This window comes from Diceros bicornis, chromosome 25, assembly GCF_020826845.1.
Source record: "Diceros bicornis minor isolate mBicDic1 chromosome 25, mDicBic1.mat.cur, whole genome shotgun sequence".
NCBI lineage: Eukaryota > Metazoa > Chordata > Mammalia > Perissodactyla > Rhinocerotidae > Diceros > Diceros bicornis.
Genome location: NC_080764.1, coordinates 7812873 through 7832885, shown reverse-complemented (window position 1 = coordinate 7832885; position 20013 = coordinate 7812873). Strand labels below are relative to the sequence as shown.

The 20013-nt window shown below is 52.2% G+C and overlaps 1 pseudogene; it reads right to left on the bottom strand.

Annotated features, from left to right (window-relative positions):
• Positions 1-10985: 10985 nt before the first annotated feature.
• On the bottom strand, positions 10986-16904 carry LOC131421536 (cytochrome P450 2D14-like; annotated as a pseudogene).
• Positions 16905-20013: the final 3109 nt, after the last annotated feature.

The window sequence follows — 20013 nt, the reverse complement described above, 5'->3', positions numbered from 1 at the left end:
CGCCCCTTTGACAGGCCCGCCCTGTACACCTGCTCAGACAGTCCCACCTCTTTGGGTGAGGCCCACCCCCTGCCAACTCGCCACCACCCACTGCCTTGTCCTCCCCCGCCCTCAGTCCCATCCACTTTGACCCCGCCTTCCAACAGCAAAAGGATCCTGGCCCCGCCCCCTGTCATTGCTCGCACAGTCCTGCCCTCTTTCCCTACAGGCGGGGTCCTGTGACAGGCCCACACTCCTCCTGCACCAACTCTGGTACAGGCTCCTTCCTCCATGCCCTGGGCCCACCATTCGCTAGTCTTTCTCTGTGCCCCCACATTTGAGACCCACGTAGGTTAGGCCTGGCTTGTCTCGGGTCACTGCAAGCCCAGTACCGCTGGGACGGGGTCTGCCCCTCCTCCGTTTGCCTTGTGTTCCGCCCCCAGCCCAAGTGTGGCGACTGAGGAGCAGAGAGCAAGTCCTCGCTGTGGTCCACCAGCGCCTCATGTATGGCCGCCAGCCCGCTGAGCACGACCACGGGTGTGCAGGCAAGCTGCAGGCTGAACACGTCCCCTAAGCGGCACCGCAACTGGACACAGAGGGTCAAGGGCGTTGGTCAACCAGACCCCACCAGGCTGCAGGCCCCCGTCTCCTGGCGCTAGCCTTGGGGGAGACCTGGGACCCCACAGAGCATGTGCAAAGACTTTATCTGGCCTCATGACCACACCTGTACGGGGTGGCAGGGAGAAAGAGAGGGCTGAGGGTCTCCATTTGTCCTGGGCACCTCACACTGCATACTTGACACACACAGACAGACACACCTAATCACACACAAACCACTCATCCATTCCCAGACTCTTACCTTCATGCTCACTCGTGCACTCACACACACAGACCCACCACACAGAAATCTACATATGCACAAAGCCACCCACACTCAGGCAACACTCACATGAACACACAAACTCACACTTGCACTCAAGGTGCACAGATTCTCACACACACACACACACACACACACACACGCAGACCCAGCACCAGTGTCCTGGTTCTCAGTGAGGCCCGTGGACGCCTGGGCGGGAACTCTTCTGGTGAAGGCTGCTCCCTGCGGGGCTCAGGGTCCTCACCCGGCTGGCAGCACAGCCCAGATTCCTAGGCTCTGGTGTAGCCGTGGTAAATTTAAATCTGGGCATCGGGGCAACAGGGTTGTTCTCTGAGCTCCCCATTTACCCTGACTGGACAATTGGTGGAGCCCAGAGGCCCTTTCCCAAGCTTGTGACATCCTTCAGTCACTTCCTGAGGGATATTGTCATCCCATGGCTTTCTGGCCTCCGTGGTTTCTGATTAGAAATCTGACGTCAATGTTATTGAGCACAGATCCTTTGTTCATGATGAGGAGCATCTCACATGTTCCTTGCTGCTTTCAAAATTCTCTCAGTCTTTTGACCATTTGATTGTGATGTGTGCCAGTGTAGATCTCTGATTTTATCCCACTTGGAGTTCACTCAGCTTCTTGGATGTGCATATTAATGTTTTTCATCCAGTTTCAGGAGTATTCAGTATTCAATATTTCTTCAATATTCCTCCTATTCCTTTACCTCTCTCTTCTGCTAGAACTCCCATTATGTGTGTGCAGTATGCTTGATGGTTCCCACAGGTTTCTGAATCTCTGCTCATGGTTCTTCACTCTTGTTGCTTTTCCTCAGCCTGGATCAGCTCAGCTGACTGTCCTCATGTTCGCTGATTTTTCTTCTTCCTGTTGAAATCTGCTCTTGAGTTCCTGCAGTGAACTTCCATTTCACTTATTGTACTTTTCAACTCCAGAATTTCTACATGGCTCCTTTTTAAAATTTGTCTCTCATGACAGCTATTCTTTAATAGGTGAGACATCATGCTCCCACTCTCCTTTATTTTTTAGAGGTGGTTTCTCTTAGTTCTGTGAACATATTGAAGTAGCTGATATGCAGTCTGTGTCCAGCAACTCCACCATCAGGGACAGTTTCCCTTCATTCCCTTTTCCTATGTATGGGCCATACTTTCCTATTTCTTTGCATGTCTTGTGATGTTTTTTTGAAAACTGTACAATTCAAAGAAGATATTGTGGTGACTCTGGAAATAGATTCTCTTTGCTCCCCAAGGTTTGTGTCGTGGTTGTTTGTTATCATTGTAGTTCTTTCTATGCTTAGTGACTTTTCTAAACTGATTCTATAAAGTCTCTATTCCTTGTTCTGTGTGGCCACTGAAGTGTCTACTCAGTTAGTTTCGTCGTCAGCTAATGATTGGTTAGAGATTTCCTTAAATGTCTGGAACCAATAACTCCCAGTCTTTGTGCACAGAGGTGCTCTCTGTGTGTTGGGACATACTTTCAACATTCAGCCAGGCACTGGCTTTAGAGTTTACAACTTTCCCTCAGCCTCCACTTCTTGTTTGCACAGAATCTCAGGGTCACTCAGAGGTGAGAGCTGAGGGCCGCCCCCTCCCCCAGGTCTTTCCTGAGTACGCACACAGCTGCACACAGCCCTACATATGAGGATACGGCCTCTTAGATTCCCAGGAATGTGTCATAGGTTTTTCAAAGCCCCTGTGGACACCTCATACCCCAGCTTCTCCTTTTAATCTTTTTGGTTAGTGTATAATTTGCTCCAACTCTTATCCATTGTCTCAGGCAGCTTTGATTTTCCACAGTGGCCTCTGATTACCTTCAACAAACTCTCCTGAGAAAAGGCTGTTTGCACGAGGGGAGCTCTCAGCTCACACAGACAGCCCTGCACACGGGGTCTTCCGGGGAACCCCCAGCCAGGGAAATAGTGACAATTCTTTGGGAAGGAAGTTTTGAAAATGCTCCATGTCCTGTGCTCCCTTGGGAGGCTTCCCTGGGTGTGGGCAGTTTTTTTTCAAGGCGCCTGCTGAGCTGGAGAGTGGAGGAGAGGACCAGGGAAGTGGAAAGGCCACAGAGCTTGCTGTTCTTTCTGAGATTCAGCCATCTGTCTTGAGAAAAATGTTCCTGAGTAACCGTGAGCTTTTGGTTAATTCCAAGACTTCTGAGGTGGTATCTGATCATTTTGCCTGTTTTTCCATTTCTCTTCTGCAATGGCCGATTTTCAGAGCTCTGCCACTTTTGCTGATATCACTGCTCTCCTGAGGGTGTTTATGAGACCTTAGATGTCTTAAATGTCTCCATTCATACTTGAGTAATAGTTCAGCTGGGTTTAGAGTTCTAGATTGGAAATAACTTCCCTGCAGAATTTTAACGACCTTTCTCATTGTCCTCTACATCAAATGTTGGTATTGAGAAGTCTGATGCTACTTGAATTCCTCCAACTGAGACGTCTTTCTTCTTTATAACTCGGCAAGTCTTTAGGTTCTAGTTATGGTCACCCTGCAAAGCAGGCAAGACCACCCACTCAAAATTTGATTTGGATGTGGACTGATGACACCATTCCGACACCAGGAGTGTATGAAAAGCTTCACTGTTGGCATCATTGAGGTCTCTGGGCAGAGCGGGACTGGCCTCTCAAGCAGGAACAAAATGGCTTGAGAGAGCCAGGAAAGGAGACTGGCCTGGACATTTACTGTGGTTTGGTGATGGGCTGAGATGAGGGCTCGTGTGTAAAGATGGAGGCCTGGTGGTTTGAAACTCTAGTAGAACCAAAAGAGAGAGCACCAGGATTTATTATCAGCTGGCCCAGATGTGTGGGGCAGGGGAAGAGACAGAAATGATGCTTGAAGGCTATCAGAAGTCAAACACCAAAAAAATGGAGTCACACCCCTCATTGTGGGGAAGAAGCCCAAATAACCAGATGTCCCGACCTTCCTGAATGAGCCTCCCCTGCCTCCTGCTGCCTTCCTGGTTGGCAGGAACTCGAGGCCTCTCCCCTTGGACTGGAGGAGTACCTAGCCTTTTATCAATGCTGATCTGCTCCCCTGGCCCTGGGGTAAGGTCCTCCCAGCAAGGGACCTGCAGGGCATGTCTGCTTGTGCTTTTTAGAGTCCTCTGAGGTGTGAGCAAGGAGGAAAATCCAGTGACTGGGTACCCCAGCCCCTGAGGAAGCTGTGGCAGGGCTGGTTCCCAGCCTCTGAAGTCCCCAAGACTCAGAACCACAAATGAAAAACTATCAATAAATCCAGAGAGTTGCTGCTTCTGCAGGCCCGCCTGCCTCCTCTCAGGGGCCTCATGTCTTCACAAACTCAGTGTGGCTCCGTCCACACTCCTTGTTCCAACAAGTGGCAGGAACAGCCCCTCCTGCCACCGAGCCCTGACTCGACAGTGGATGCTCTGGAGAGGCTGAAGGGGACCTGGCTGACTTTCTGACTCAGTGCCCAGGGACACAGCAAGTTCCCTGAGCGCTGAGAGCTGGGAGCTCCCTGTCATGCGGGCACGTGGAAGACGCTGGTGGAACCCCTGTTAGGGATGCTGTTGAGTGGGGCTCCTCTGGAAAAACAGGCTGGGAGGGGCTGCTTCTACTCTGAGTGTTGGTGGTACCTAAGCTGTTACCTAAATGCACCAGGGGGTCTGCCGAGGACTCGGGTAAGCAACAGTCATTAGAAACCCCTGAGCACTGCCCCTGTGCTCAGTCAATTGTAGGGATGGGGACAGGTGGAGGATGGCAGTCCCTGCCCTCAGCCAGGGCTCCAGGCTGACAAGGTCACAGCCACAGAGTCAGAGCAGGATGACAGGCCCCAAAGGCCATCTAGTACAACCATTCATTGGCTGAAGGGGAAACCGAAGCCCAGGGCAGGGAGAGACTGGCCCAGGGTCACAGCGTGTCCTGATAGAGCAAGGACTAGAGCCAGGGTGTACTCCTCCAAGGTCCCCACATGACCTCCTTGTCCTCTGGCCATTGCACCGTCACATGTGTCCAAGGTTGACCCCTGTCCCTACACATGCCTGCAGCCCAGAGGGCTCATCCCCGGACCGTGGCCAAGCCTCCTGAGAGCCCAGCCTGACCCCGCCACTCCGAGGACAGTGCCCTGGGTTGGAGCACAGACAAGTGTCTTCCTCCAGCTCCAGCCTCTCTGTGAGGAACCCCTACTGGGCAGGAGCCTGGACATGAGCATCCCTGAGGGGTGGGAAAAGGGGACCATTCTACGTTGGGGTGACTGAGAGGCTCAGGGAGGTGCTCATTTCTAAAGTGCCATCAGGCTTCCCAGGGAGGGCTCTGACACCTGAGGACTGAGACCAGTGTTAACCCAGCACAACCCTTCCTGGCCATCCCTGAGATCCCCACCTATCGGGGTGTCGTAGATGAAGTGGGGCAGCTGACTTGATGGTGCTGGCTGAGGCTAGGCCCATTTTGAGGTGGCTGGAGTTGGGCCTGGATTGTGGTCATCTAGTCCAAGAGAGTCCCTTGCAGTAAAGGGTAAAGCCTGCAGGTTTGAAGAGTTCACATCCTGAGACTTGTAAAGCAGTGACTGGCCCCCGACCAGCTCCTGGGAGATGACCTTTATGCTCTGCAAATATTCTGCTGGATAACCATGCCTTTGTTTTCCTGGAGCCTAAGGCCATGCCAGATCATTCATGCTAACAATGTGACATGTAGGGGGACCCTGCATCTCCCTGTATCAGTCTGGCCCCAGGAAGGGATGGAGACTTAGTCACTCCTGTCAGCCACACAAGTGCCTCATGCCTATGACACCAACCCCAATAAAATCCCTGGACACTGAGGCCTGAGTGTGCTTCCTTGACTGGCAATATTCTGTGCACGTATCACACATTGTTGCTGGGAAATTAAGTATTGTCTGTATGACTCCTGGAAGAGGACAAATGGAAACCTGTGCCGGGCTCTCCTATGTGTCTGTCTATCTTTCCTATGTGTCTTTTACCTTTGCTGATTCAAATCCGTATTCTTTCACTGTGATAAACCATAGCTGCTATAGATGGAATATTTCCCCCTAAATTCATATGTTGAAAGCTAATCCCGATGTGATGGTATTTGCTAGTGGGGCCTTTGGGAGGTGATTAGTTCATGAGGATAGAGTCCTCATGAATGGGATTGGTGCTCTTATAAAAGAGAACCCAGAGAGATCTCTTGACCCTTCCACCAGGTGAGGACACAGTGAAAAGGTGACCATCTATGAGTCATTAATTGGGCCCTCTCCAGACATCACATCTGCCAGAGTCTTGATCTTGGACTTCCCAGACTCCAAAACTGTGAGGAATAAATGTTGTTTATAAGCCACTCATTCTATGGTATTTGTTCCAGCATCCCAAACAGACTAAGACAATAACCATGAATATAACAGCATTTCTGAAGTCTGTGAGTCCTCCAGCAAATGATTGAATCTAAGATGGTCTTGCAGACCCCTGACACAGTTGGCTTCAGCACTGGCATTCCCGAGAATAACCGTGACTCACTAGAACATGGTGAATGCCAAGTTTGGGAAAACGAAGAATGGGAGGTGGCTGTCGATGAACCTTCTTTCCTGAATGGTTTCTGCATCGCTTGTGGTGTGACGCAGCAGCTGCACTGTGGTCAGTTACTGCAGGTACAAGTGATCTATGGAATTGGGAAATGATAGAGCCAAGCTGTGAGGGGCTGGCTCGCTGGATATGTAAGAAAATGCAAAAAAAATACAAGCAACCCCCCAAAATAGGCTAACATACAATCCCGTTGTTATTTCTAAATATAATTAGCTAAAATGAAAATAAAGGAGAAGGTGGGGGGAAATGCTGACACTGCACCAAGCTCAGATTTCATCTGGTCTCAGTTACAGCCAGTTATGTCAGGGATGCTCCCAAAGGGAAAGACTCTGCTGGGAAACAGAAAGCACCTCCGTGACCTCTGGTCACCTAGAACGTAGTCCAAGTCGGGGTAGGGCAAAATCAGGAAACAACTGAAGTTTCCTTTAACCTGAGAAGGGCGATTATTCTTCCCCTCCTTTAAATGCCATGTGGAACTTTCCAGATGAAGCGGCTGATATGCCGCCTGTGCATGCAAGCCATGCACGATTGGCTTGAGATTTATCACAATACTTGTCCAAAACAACCTAGAAATTGATAACAGAAGAAAATTGGAAAATTCACAAATATGTGGAAACTAAACAACACATTCATAAACAACCAACGGTTGAATGAAGAAATAAGAGAAAGGAGAATAGCTTGCGATGAATGAAAATGACAGCACGATATACCAAAACTTATGCATCCCAGCAAAAGTCATCTTCAGAGGGAAGCCTATAACTGTAATTGCACACATTGTTCCAGATCTCAAATCAATTTCCTAACTCTGTAACTTAAAGAACTAGAAAAAGAAGAGCAAACTAATCCCAAAGCTAGCAGAATGAAGGAAATAATGTAGAGAAGACATAAATGAAATGGAGACTAAACAAATAATAGAGAAAATCAATTAAACCTAAAGTTGATTCTTCAAAAAGATCAACAAAGCTGACAAAAATTTTGCTGGATGGACTAAGAAAAAAAAGAGGGAAGACTCAAATTACTAACATCAGAAATGAAAGTGGGGACGTTACCACTGATTCTACAGGAAAAAAAGCATTATAAGAGAGAACTGTGAACAACCACAGGCCAACAAATTGAATAACTTATTGATGAAATGGACAAATTCCTAGAAATACAAAAGCTACCAAGACTGAATCATAAATAAATAGAAAATCTGAGTAGACCTTTAATTAATTAGGAGATTGAATAAGTAATCAAAAATCTCCTGACAAAGAAATGCTCTCAACACAATGGCTTCACTGTTGAATTCTACCCAACATTTAAAGAAGAACTAACACCGATCCTACTCAAAGTTTTCCACAAAGTGGAAGAGGAGGGAACACTTCCTAACTCATTCTAGGAGGCCAGCATTACCCTGATATCAAAGCCAGATAAAGACACTACAAGAAAAGAACACTAGAGACTAATATCCCTTATGAACATTGATGCAAAAATCCTCAAGAAAACACTAGCCAACCAAATTGAGCAGCTTATTAAAAGGATTATACAAGTGGGAAAGGATTATGAGCAGGTGCGGTTTATTAATGGAATTCAAGAATGACAACATAAGAAAACTGATCAGTGTTATACACCACATTAACAGAATGAAGGACAAAAACTACATGATCATCTCCATTGATGCAGAAAAAGCATTTGACAAAACTCAACACTCTTTCATGCTAAAAACACTCAACAAACTAGGAACAGAAGGAAACTACCTCAACATAACAAAAGCCATATAGGAAAACCCACAGCAAGCATGATACTCAGTGGTGAAACACTGACAGCTTTTCCTTTAACATCAGGAACAAAGAAAGGATGCCCACTTTTGCCACTTCCATTCATCAGAGCACTGAAAGTTCTAGCCAGGGGAATTAAGAAAGAAAAAGAGGGCCGGCTCGGTGGTGTAGTGGTTAAGTGCGCGCACTCTGCTGTGGTGGTCCGGGGTTCGCAGGTTCGGATCCTGGGCGCACACCAACGCACCGCTTGTCAAGCCATGCTGTGGCGGCATCCCATAGAGTGGAGGAAGATGGGCACGGATGTTAGCCCAGGGCCAGTCTTCCTCAGCGAAAAAAGAGGAGGATTGGCAGATGTTAGCACAGGGCTGATCTCCTCATGAAAGGAAGGAAGGAGGGAAGGAAGAAAGAAAGAAAGAAAAAGAAGTAACTTTATGCCTGTTCACAGGTGATACGATCTTGTATGTAGAAAAACCCAAAGATTCCACAATGAACCATGTGATAACTTCTAAACAAATTCAGCAAAGTAGCAGGATACAAAATCAATGCACAAAACTCAGCTGTGGGCCAGCCCTGGTGGCATAGTGGTTATCTGCAGCACACTCTGCTTCAGCAGCCCGGGTTCAGTTCCCAGGCACGGATCTACACCACTCATCAGCGGCCATGCTGTGGTGGCAACCCACATAAAAAATAGAGGAAGATTGGCTCAGATGTTAGCTCATGGCAAATCTTCCTCATCAAAAATAAATAAATAAAAATCGGCTGTATTTCTACACACTGACAATGAACAATCCGAAAAGGAAATTAAGACAATAATTTGATTTAAAATAGCATCAAAAAGAATAAAATACTTAGGAATTTACCAAAGAGGTGAAGCATTTGTACCATGAAAACTACAAAACATTGCTGAAAGAAATAAAGAAGACACAAGTAAATTGAAAGATATCCTAGGCTCACGGACTGTAAGAATTGCTATTGTAAAAACATCAAGACTACTCAATAAAATCTCCAGATTTAATGCAATTCCTATCAAAATCCCAATGACCTCTTGCAGAAATAGAAAAATCAATCCTAAAATTCATATGGAATCACAAGGGACCCAAATAGCCAAAACTACCTTGAAAAAGAAGAATAAAACTCATACTTCCTGATTTCAAAACTTACTACAAAGCTACAGTAATCAACACACTGTGGTAGCGGCATAAAGACAGAGACGTAGACCAACGAAGAGACTAGAAGGCCCAGAAACAGACCCTCATGCATGATTTTGACACAGGTGCCAAGACCATTCAATGTGCAAAGGACAGTCTTTTCAACAAATGCTGCTGGGAAATCTGGATATCTTAATGCAAAAGAATGAAGTTGGACCTTCACCTAGCACCATTTACAAACATTAACTCAAAATGGATCAAAGATCTAAATGTAAGAGACAAAACCAGAAAATTATTAGAAGAAAACTAAGAAAATTCTTAGAAGGACAAAAGGTTCTCAACATTGCATTTGGCAGTAATTTCTTGGATATGACACCAAAGGCATAGGCAACAAAAAAAAAGGTAGAGGGGTCCGGCCCTGTGGCCTAGTGGTTAAGTTTGGCATGCTCTGCTTCAGTGGCCCGGGTTCAGTTCCAGGGCACAGACCTACACCACTCGTCAGTGGCCATGCTGTGGTGGAGAGCCACCTACAAAATAGGGGAAGATGGGCACAGACCTTAGCTCAGCATGAATCTTCCTCAGGAAAAAAAAAAAGTAGACAAGGTAGACTTCACAAAAATTAAAACATATTGCATATCATGATACTATCAACAGAATAAAAAGCTAACGTGCAGAATGGGAGAAAATATTTTCAAATCATATAAAGTCACGCATCACTTAATGACGGGGACACATTTTGAGAAATGCATCATCAGGCAATTTCGTCGTTGTGTGAACAAAATAGAGTGTACTTACACAAATGTAGGTGGAATAGCCTACCACACACCTAGGCTGTACGGTACTAACCTTATGTGGCCCTGTCATACATGCAGTCATCACCCCTACACGTTGTTATGCAGCACATGACAGTATCTGATAAGGGATTCATATCTAGAATATAGAGAGAACTCCTAAAACCCAAAAGCAACAACAGTAAAACACACAACTCGATTTTAAAATGGGCAAAGAACTTGAAAGACATTTCAAAAAAGAGATATACAAATGGACAAGAAGCACATGAAAAGATGCTCCACATCACTCATCAGTAGGGAAATGCAAATCAAAACCACAATGAGATCCCACCTCACACCCATAGGATGGCTACTATCATCAAAACAGAAACTAGCAAGTGTTGGCGAGTGTGTGGAGAGTCGGAACCCTTGTGCACTGCTGGTGGGAATGTAAAATGGCACAGCTGTTGTGGAAAACAGTCCTGTGGTTATATATCCACAAATTGAAAGCAGAGTCTCAAAGAAATATTTTCCCCCATGTTCACAGCAGCAGTGTTCACAACAGCTGAGAGGTAGAAGCAACCCAAGTGTCCATCGACGGAGGAAGGGATAAGCAAAATGTGGTCTATCCATACAGTGGAGTATTATTCAGCCTAAAAAAGGAGGGAAATCTGGGCCAGTCCCATAGCCGAGTGGTTCAAGTTCTGCTCGCTCCGCTTCGGCGGCCCGGGGTTCACGGGTTCAGATCCCAGGTGCAGACATACTCCACTCACCAGCCATGCTGTGGAGGCATCCCAGATACAAAATAGAGAAAGACTGGCACAAACATTTGCTCAGGACAAGTCTTCTTCAAGCAAAAAAAGAGGAAGATTGGCAAGGGTTGTCAGCTCAGGGCGAATCGTCCTCACTGGAAAAAAAAAAAAGGAAATGCTGACACATGTCACAACATAGATGAACCTTGAGGACATCATGGTAAGTGAAATAGGTCAGTCACAAAAGGACAAATACTGTATGATTCCCCTCATGTGAGGTCCCTAGAGTAGTCACATTCACAGACACAGAGAGTAGAACGGTGGTTGCCAGGGGCTCCTGGGAGGGGGCAGGGGGAGTTATTGTCTAAGGGGACAGGGTTTCAGTTTTGCAAGATGAAAGAGTTCTGGAGGTGGATGGTGTGATGGTTGCACAAGATGAGAACTTAATAGCATTGAACTGTACACTCAAAATATTAAGATTGGAAATTTTATGCCCTGTATATTTTGGCACACACACACATACAAAATGTAGATAAACAAATAAGACAATTGTGTTGTAGGAGCCAAAAACCAGGGGGGTGGCCTGTGCAGTAAAAATTTTACTCAGTAGGTTTGCGGTTTTCAATCCCTGCACATTCCAAACAAAATGCCTGGCTCTTGACGACCTCCACAGAAACACTGCCTACGCTATGGGATGTCCTGCCTGACCAAAATGTCTCCGTACCTGGGGCCTGGGGTCACACCACACAGTTTCTGCCAACAATGTGATTGATGGGGGGGCCTGGGGACACACTGTTTGACCTTGAGAGGCACTGGAGACTGAGTAACTCAGGACAGTCATGTGGCTCTCTGAGTCTAATTGACCCCCAACCAAATCCCTGGACACCTAGAGTCGAGTGAGCTTCCCTGGTGAGCAATACTCTCTGCTGTGTCACACATCATTGCTGGGAGAACTGAGCACTGTCTGCATGAATCCTCTGGAGACACAACTGGAAGCTTGGGCCTGCTCTTTCTGAACTCCACCTATGTGCCTTTGACCACTGCTGATTCTATCCGGATCATTTCTCTGGAAAGATCATAACCGTGAGTGTAACAGCTTTTCTGACCCCTGTGAGGCCTTGTAGTGAATCCCTGAAGCTGAGCATGCTCACCCGGCCAGGGATCAGGCTGATTCCTATCAGAAGCCCATTCACACTCCTCCCACTCCCTGACACCCAGGAGTCAAGACTTCTACATGGACTTAGTTACCAACCAGGGAAGCCAGTGCTGGGTCTCCATGGGTGACTAGGGGGTAAGCTGTCACCTTCTGAGCCTCAGTATACCCATCTTCAAATGGGGTCAGATGACAGGTGAGGCTGGATCAGGCAGGGGTAGGAGCTGGCCCTGGGAGGGCTGCTGAGGCTGCCCCTCTGTCAGGGGCTGATCAGGGGTCTGGTGGGACTCAAGCCAGTTTGGAGCCATCACACTAGTTTATTGGACATCAGGGCCCCTTCAAGGAGCAGGTTGGGGGCTTGGTGTCCCCCTCTAGCGGGGCACCGCACAGAGCAGGAAGGCGGACAGGGTCACCAGGATGCCAAAGACACCGTGGTCGCTGGGGCGGGGCTGCCCAGTGGGCACCGAGAAGCTGAAGCGCTGCAGGAGGCAGGTGAAGAAGAGGAAGAGCTCCATGCGGGCCAGGGGCTCCCCGAGGCACAAGCGGCGGCCTGTGGGTGGGTATGGGGGCTCAGTGAGCCTGGGGGCCTGGGCTCCATGCCTCTAAGTCTCCCTCAGGAGAGGGCAGCGAGCCAGGCTCCCACAGGCACCTGCTGAGAAGGGCATGAAGGCCTCCTGCTTGACGAAGCGGCCCTGGACGTCCAGGAAGTGCTCGGGGTGGAAGCGGAAGGGCTTCTTCCAGACGGTCTCGTCCTTCAGCACCGATGACAGGTTGGTGATGAGCATCGTCCCCTGGCAGGAGATGCCTGGCCTGGGTAGGGTCTGGGCTGGAGGACCCCCCGACCCCTGCCACCAAGCACAAATGGGCCACACTCTGTGCCTGGCACACGCCTGGACTCTTTCAAGTCAGTCTCAGCCCAAGAGCTTCCCCCAACTCTCCCCGTCCCCATGGCAAGGCCAAGTGATGTGTCTCCCATAGTCACCCTCTTTGCCACCTGTCCCGGCATGCATGGCTGCTCCAACACACTGTGGCACATTTTAGTTTGTCCTCCCCTACCCAGACTGCAGGCTCTGAATGGACCTGGCCCGCCCTGCCTCTGCTTCCTCCCCACACCCACCCAGGCTGGACAGTTGGTGCCTGTGGAAATGAGGATTAGGTGGCCTGGGTTCCAGTCCTGGTCACACCTGGCAATGGCCACGCTGGGGCTCCAGGGGGCAGGTGGAGCTGAGCTGGGGTGAAGAGGGCCGCAGGCCTACCTTGGGGATGAGGAAGCCCTGCACTTCAATGTCACAGGATGTCATGTGGGGCAAGCCCAGTGGGATGATGTCCCCAAAGCGCTGCACCTCATGGACCACGGCCATGGTGAAGGGCATGTGGGCCTGGTCCCCCATCTCTGGTCGCTGCACTTGCCCTATCACCTCATCGATCTCCTGTTGGACACGGCCTGCACAGACAAGCGTCCCCACAGTGGTCAGAACCCAGGGGGCTGGACCCCGACCTCCTCCTGACTCCTGTGCAGGGGCTGTGCCCACAGGGAGAAGGAGGTCACTCTGACCCCGGAGCCAGGGCCCAGCCTCTGCTCAGAGCTCCTGGTGGCCCAACCAAGCTCAGGGCCCCCAGCCTGTCCCTCTCCTCCCTGGCCCAGCCCACCAGGCCCCCAGGCTGGGCTCACGCTGCACTTCCGGGTGCAGGATCATGAGCAGGAGGGCCTAGGCCAGCGTGGTCGAGGTGGTCACCATCCCAGCAAGGAACAGATCAGCCACCACCAGGCGCAGGTTCTCGTCATTGAAGCTGCTCTCGGGGTTCCCCTTGGCCTGGGCCAGGCAGAGAGGGTGGGCTCAGGGGCAGAGGGAGGAGCCCCCAAACTATCTCCCACTCTGTACCCATCAGCCCAGGTGCCGGATCACTGGGTGATACACAGGCCCCACCTTTCCCAGGCTCACCTCATAGGCCCCCAACCCACAACCTCTGTCCTCGTCCCTGGCAGCTCACCTTCTCCACCTCATCCAGGAAGGCATCAGTCAGGTCTCGGGGAGGCTGGGCCAGGTCCTGGGTCATCCTGTGCTCAGCAATCAGCTCATCAATCAGTGTCATGAAGGCCCTCTGCTTAGGAAAGACCTTGGCGACCAGCCGCGGGATGTGCAGGAGCACGGGGATGGCGTTCAGCACCTGTGTTGGCCACAGATGTGGGGCCCTGGGTCTTCCCTGTGCTCAGGTGTTCACCTCCACCAGTCAGGTCCCAGCCCCTCCCTGGGTGTCCCCACCAGCAACCTGGTTCCTCCCCATGTTCCGACTATGACCTTCTTTCCTGGCCTGGTCCCCAAATGTATAAACCAGAAATCTACGTCTCATGGATTCTGGCGGCTTCCAGTGAAGGAGGTACAGGTTCCTTAGCCCTCTCCTGGGGCCCGCTGACCCAAACACCTCTATCCAAATCCTCCTCCGCGGAGGCCCATTGCAGGTGGAGGTCTCCTCCATGGAACTTGCCGACATGGCTCCTGGGGGCCCTCTACCCTAGTACCTCGGGCACGAAGCCAGAATTTTCCTTCAGTCCTTCTTCCGCGAGGTCCAATAGCTTGATGAAACGCAGGTCGTTGTACTCGAAGCGGTGCCCGAAGGTCAGGGAGGCGATCACGTTGCCCACCGCGTTATTCAGGAGGGCGTTGGGGCTAAAGGGGCGTCCTGGGAGGAGTCAGTGCAGGTCAGGGGGTCGCCTCCATCTCCTCTTCCCAGCCTCCATCTCTGTCTCCCGTCCCTCAGCCCAGCACTCACCGGCCTGGTCTGCGAAGGCGGCGCAGAGGCACGAGGCCTCCTCGGTCACCCACTGCTCCAGTGACTTCTTGCCCAGGCCGAAGTTGCGCAGGGTGGACACGCAGAAGCGCCGCTGCTCCCGCCAGGCGCGCCCATAGCGGGCAAAGAGGATCCCTGGGGGCGGGGCGGATGTGGGCGTGGCTCGGGTGAGCCCTGGCCCCGCCTCTGCACGCACACCTAGCAGATGGGCTCGCCTGCCCTTCGGTCTACGCCTGGGACATGCCCGGGACCTTTACCTGCTCACATAGTGTTGCACTCCGCTTCCCCCACAGTATGCTTCTCCTCCGCATCACCACTAAATTCTGCCTGTTTTACACCTCCTTCCGGCTGAGGTCGGGTCCCACCCTCTGCCCTCCAACCTTGCTCCTCAGCTCTCGCCACTAGGGGAAGGTCTTTGCCCCGCTGTCCTCTAAACGGCTCGTGACTTCTTCCGGTTCAAGGAAGGTCCCGGCCCGCCGCCTGACCCGCCCACATGGACTCCACCCTCCTCATTCCCGCCACCCAGACATCCCCATCCTGCTCCCAGTGGCCCGGCCCCGCCCACTCCCGCAAGGCCCCGCCCTCCGCCGCGCCCACACCCCCCTCCCAGCGGTGGGCACATGCTTCTTCCTCCCCCTGCCGCCCCTACAGCACTTTTTTTGTTGTTGTTGTGAGGAAGATCAGCCCTGAGCTAACATCCATATTAGCTAACATCCATGCTAATCCTTCTCCTTTTTTTCCCCCAAAGCCCCAGTAGATAGTTGTATGTCATAGTTGCACGTCCTTCTAGTTGCTGTATGTGGGACGCGGCCTCAGCATGGCCGGAGAAGCGGTGCCTTGGTGCGCACCCAGGATCAGAACCCAGGCCGCCAGTAGCAGAGCCCGCGCACTTAACCGCTAAGCCACGGGGCCAGCCCTGCTGCCCCCCTACAAATTCACTGACTCTTCCCTGCAGCGCAGGTCCACCACTCAGCCTGCGCTAGGCCCTTCCGGGTCTCAGGTCACTATGGGCCCAGTCCCCGTGGGGCCACGGTCCTCCCCCCTTCTGCTTGCCTTCCGCGTGGGGCCCAAAGCCCAGGTGCTCGAAGATGGGCACAGGTGGGCAGTCGGAGGTGTCGTCGCTGCGGTCCACCAGCGCCTGGCGCATGGCCGCCAGCCCGTTGAGCACGACTGTGGGCGTCCAGGCCAGCTGCAGGCTGAACACATTCCCGAAACATCGCCGCAGCTGCACGCCAAGGGTCAAGGGTGTTCGACAAGCCTGGCCCACGCCCAGGCTGCAAGTCCCAGTCTCCTGGGACAACCCTTTAGGGGACCCTTGGGCAGCCAGCAGAGGGGGAGTTCAAGGACCTTATCTGGCCTTGTGACGCTGGTGGTCACATCCTCTATGGTTGAGGACCTCAGGTTGAATCAGAGCATCCAAATGTGACTTTGCAGAGGTCACCAACATTGCCAGTAGGCCAAGTTAGCATCCCATTTTACAGGTGACGAAACTGAGGTTCACGGAGGTGAGCACCGAGGCCCAAGGTCTCACAGCAGCAAAAGATTCGACCCTGGTCACCGTCCCTTCTCAACCTCGATTTCCTGATTTCAATGGGGCTCATGACCAGACTCCTCTCCCCCAATCTCAAGATATTTCCTCCTATTGTCCTCACAAGGGACTCAGGCTTCACACAACTGAAGCTCTGTCCAACTGCATCCCAAACCCTCTGCCAAGTCCCACCCCCTCCAGGCCTTTGTCCTCTCTGACCTTCGACAGGAAAATTCAAACTGTCCTCCAGGCCCTGCACAGATGCCCTCCCCCAGGAGGCCTCTCAAACCTGCCTCCTCCTTTCCCCCAGCTCCCTGTCCAGCCTGTGGCTTCACCACCACCCACTGTCTGCTGCCATGTGGGTCCCCAGGACCTCTGTGCCCACCCCCACCTTCCTCACCCGAGTAAAGCTGCAAAGTGTGTCCTGGAAGTCCACCTGCAGCAGGTTGCCCAGCCCAGGCAGGGGCATGGGGCCTGGTGGGTAGCGTGGGGCCCAGCGCTGGCGCCGGTGCATCAGGTCCACCAGGAGCAGGAAGATGGCCACGGCCACAGCCAGGGGCCCCAGTGTCTCCCCGGTCAGCAGCCCCATGGCTGGGTCAGTGGGCACTGGGCTCCTCTGGACACACTGGCACCCCCTCACCACACCAGGCACCTAGGACCAGGCCAGGCAGGGCACTCTCACCAACCCAGAGGGTTCGACCAGCCTGGCCCCTCTTTATAAAGGGAGCTGAGACTGGCCTTTGCCCTCTGCCCTGAGCCTGTTGGCATGACTGAGCTGCCAGAGGGTGCAGGGAGGGGCCAGAGAAGGTCAGGGCAGGGGTGGCACAGAATCCTGTCTCACGGCCCTCTCTAGGTACTTACCGAGGGTCAGGGGTAGAGAAAAGTGATGTCCCCACCCCCAGCCTGACTCCACAGGATTGTACAGGCTCCGAGGAAGAACCAGGGGTCTTTCGACTTGATCCTGCCCCCACCTGTCACATTAGCCTCACAATCCCTAATGTCACAGCCTCGTCCCCAGAACACATTGTCACCTTCCCATGTCTCACCTGCCTCCTCCTGAGTGACCTTCACCTCCCAGTTGTGTTTCTGGCACTTCAGGGAGGTCACAACGACCAGAGAGACCACAGGAAGGGGGCGGGGGATGAGGTTCTTCGTGTTCCTCAGTTCCCATTAGTACACTCAATACACACAGACACAAGGGGTTGATCCAGTGTCGTAGTGGTTAAGTTTGCGCACTCCGCTTTGGCGGCCCGGGGTTCACAGGTTTGGATCCTGGGCACAGACCTACACACCGCTTCTCAAGCCATGCTGTGGCAGCATCCCACATGTAAAGTAGAGGAAGATGAGCACTAATCTTCCTCACAAAAAAAAAAAACACACACACGGACCCAGATCACACACTGAAAGACCAATCACACATTCAGACACTACCCACATGCTCACAGACTGACACACAAGCATATGCAGAAAGACATTAACACACTCACAAAACCACATACACACACACATTAATACATGCACCGCTTACACACACACGCAGACCCAACACCAGGGCACCTGTTCTCAGTGGTTGTCTGGAGCTGACCATCGCCCGCCGCCCCCCTTTCCCTCTCCTACCCCACATGACTGGAGGCTGCGGACAGCAATGCTGAGGACCCTCACCTGGCGGGCTCCTGGCTCAGAATCCTTGGTTTCCACCTGGTTGTGGCCATTGCAGGTATGCATCTGGGGATGGGGAGGTAGCAGGGTTGTTCTTAGAGCTCCCTAGTCACCTAACAGCCAGTTCAGAGGCCAGGAGTTGGTTACAAACTGGTCCTTGACCTCTTAGCATATGAGGCCACCCAGGTGAGGAATCCCCTTGGGCCTGTGTCCACTTTCCTGACTAAGAGAAATGTGGGGTGGGCACTCGCCCTTGTTGACTGAGCTGCCAGGAAGCTCAGGGGACTAGGGTGGCTTAGCAGAGGATGTGACTCTGTCCCCAGAGGAGTGGGCCTGCTTCCTCCTCCTCATTATCATTTGTCCTTGAACATCAGCTGCTCCAACTCTTTCTGGAAGACAAGGGGGTGGAAAGCAAGTGGGGATGATGTAATTTCTTTACACCCTCACAGGCCTGCTGAGGACCACAAGGAGTGCATTCTCGGGCCTCCCCCTTTGCCGGCCTCCTCCCTCTCCCTGGGCCAGGTCCCCCTGCTCCAGTACCATCCCTTCCAACCCTGACCCTGTGGTCCCTCAAGGAAAGATGCAAACCTGGGCACTATCTCGCACCAGTGTGCGCCACCTCCCAGCTGGAATTGTGGCTACCTGGCCCTCCCTCTTGCATGGCCTCTCCCCACCTCCAAGCCCGGGGGGTGGGGCAGAGACAGACCCTGCCAGGGCAGGGGAGCTGACCACCGGCCTCAGCACCCTCCTTCTTCAACAAGAAAAGGGGTGGGATTTGAGAGTGTTTGTAAATCAGTGAAGCTGATGGGGACTCTGAGGCCAAAACCCACTAAAATGGGAAGGGGTAGGATCCCACAGGGTGGGGAAGGGACATTTCTTGGGTAGGGGTCAGGCCCCCTCACCCATCCCAGGGGTTGGGAGGCAAACTCTCACTCTGGAAACAACTGCAGTCTCCTCTCCCTCACTCACTCCGCAACAGTAAGAGGACCAGCTTCTTCCCAGGGTGCCTCTGGACATCCCCCACTCAGAGATGGCCACCCAGAGATGGCTCCCCAGGGCTGTGGCCTCTTGGTATTGGCTTTCAACGTCTGCAGTTCCTGCTTGGCTTGTGAAAGCTACTCCTCCCCTTCTGAATTTCCACATCCCCGCTCTCCTGCCAAGCCCAGGGCCAGAGGCTGTATCTTGCTGGGGCCCAGTGGGCCATCCTCAGTTTACCCGGCCTTCCCTGCATCGTGCCTTACTCAGGTCTTGATTTCTGTTCCACCCCCACTGGATGGACCATGTGCTGGGTGCTGGGCTGGGCACTCGCAGCCTGGGGGGAAGACGATGGTCGCCCCTCCTGCAAGGTGTTCATGACCAAGAGGAGGAGGGGGAAGACAGAGACCTGACAGGCTGGGCCAGCAGTGCAGGGACTGCTTTGAGGGTCATGGAGACACTGCCCCAGGCTGGAACAGGACTTTCTTGGAAAACTTCCTGGAGGACTTTGGCTGGCTTGGCACTGCAAGCCAAGGTGACCTGGCAGTGGGACCAAAGGGCCACTGCAAAGTCCTGGGCAGAGGGGTGAGCGGCAGAGGGAAGGAGGCAGCTTGAGACTGGTGCTTTGGAAGTCAGGCCGAGGACTGGGCTGGAGGGAACTGGCGTCCCTGGGCCTCCATAAGGCAGGGAGAACAGCTTTGTGGCCACTCAACAGACCAGGAAAGGAAGACCCATGGGTACCCTGGGGACTTCCCGGATCCAGCCTGTGGCCTCTCATTGGCCTCAGTTGAATGTCCTGTCCTGTGGCCAGCAACTTTCTACCCAGGACTGTCAGAGAATCAGGTGGTGTCAGCGGGGGGGGGGGGGGGGGGCAGGATGTTCCCTCTGTTGGTCGTATAGTGGCCCTGGATAAATTGTCTTTATCCACCCTTTGTTTCGGATGTGTCACGACCTCCCAAGCAGTCACCCTAATGAGGATATGAAGGGCAGGGACAGACACGCCTGTAAATCAGACAGAACCCCCTGATACTATGGGCCTGCTGTCCAGGACGGGAGGCCTTGAGGAAAACTCGTGAGGACAATG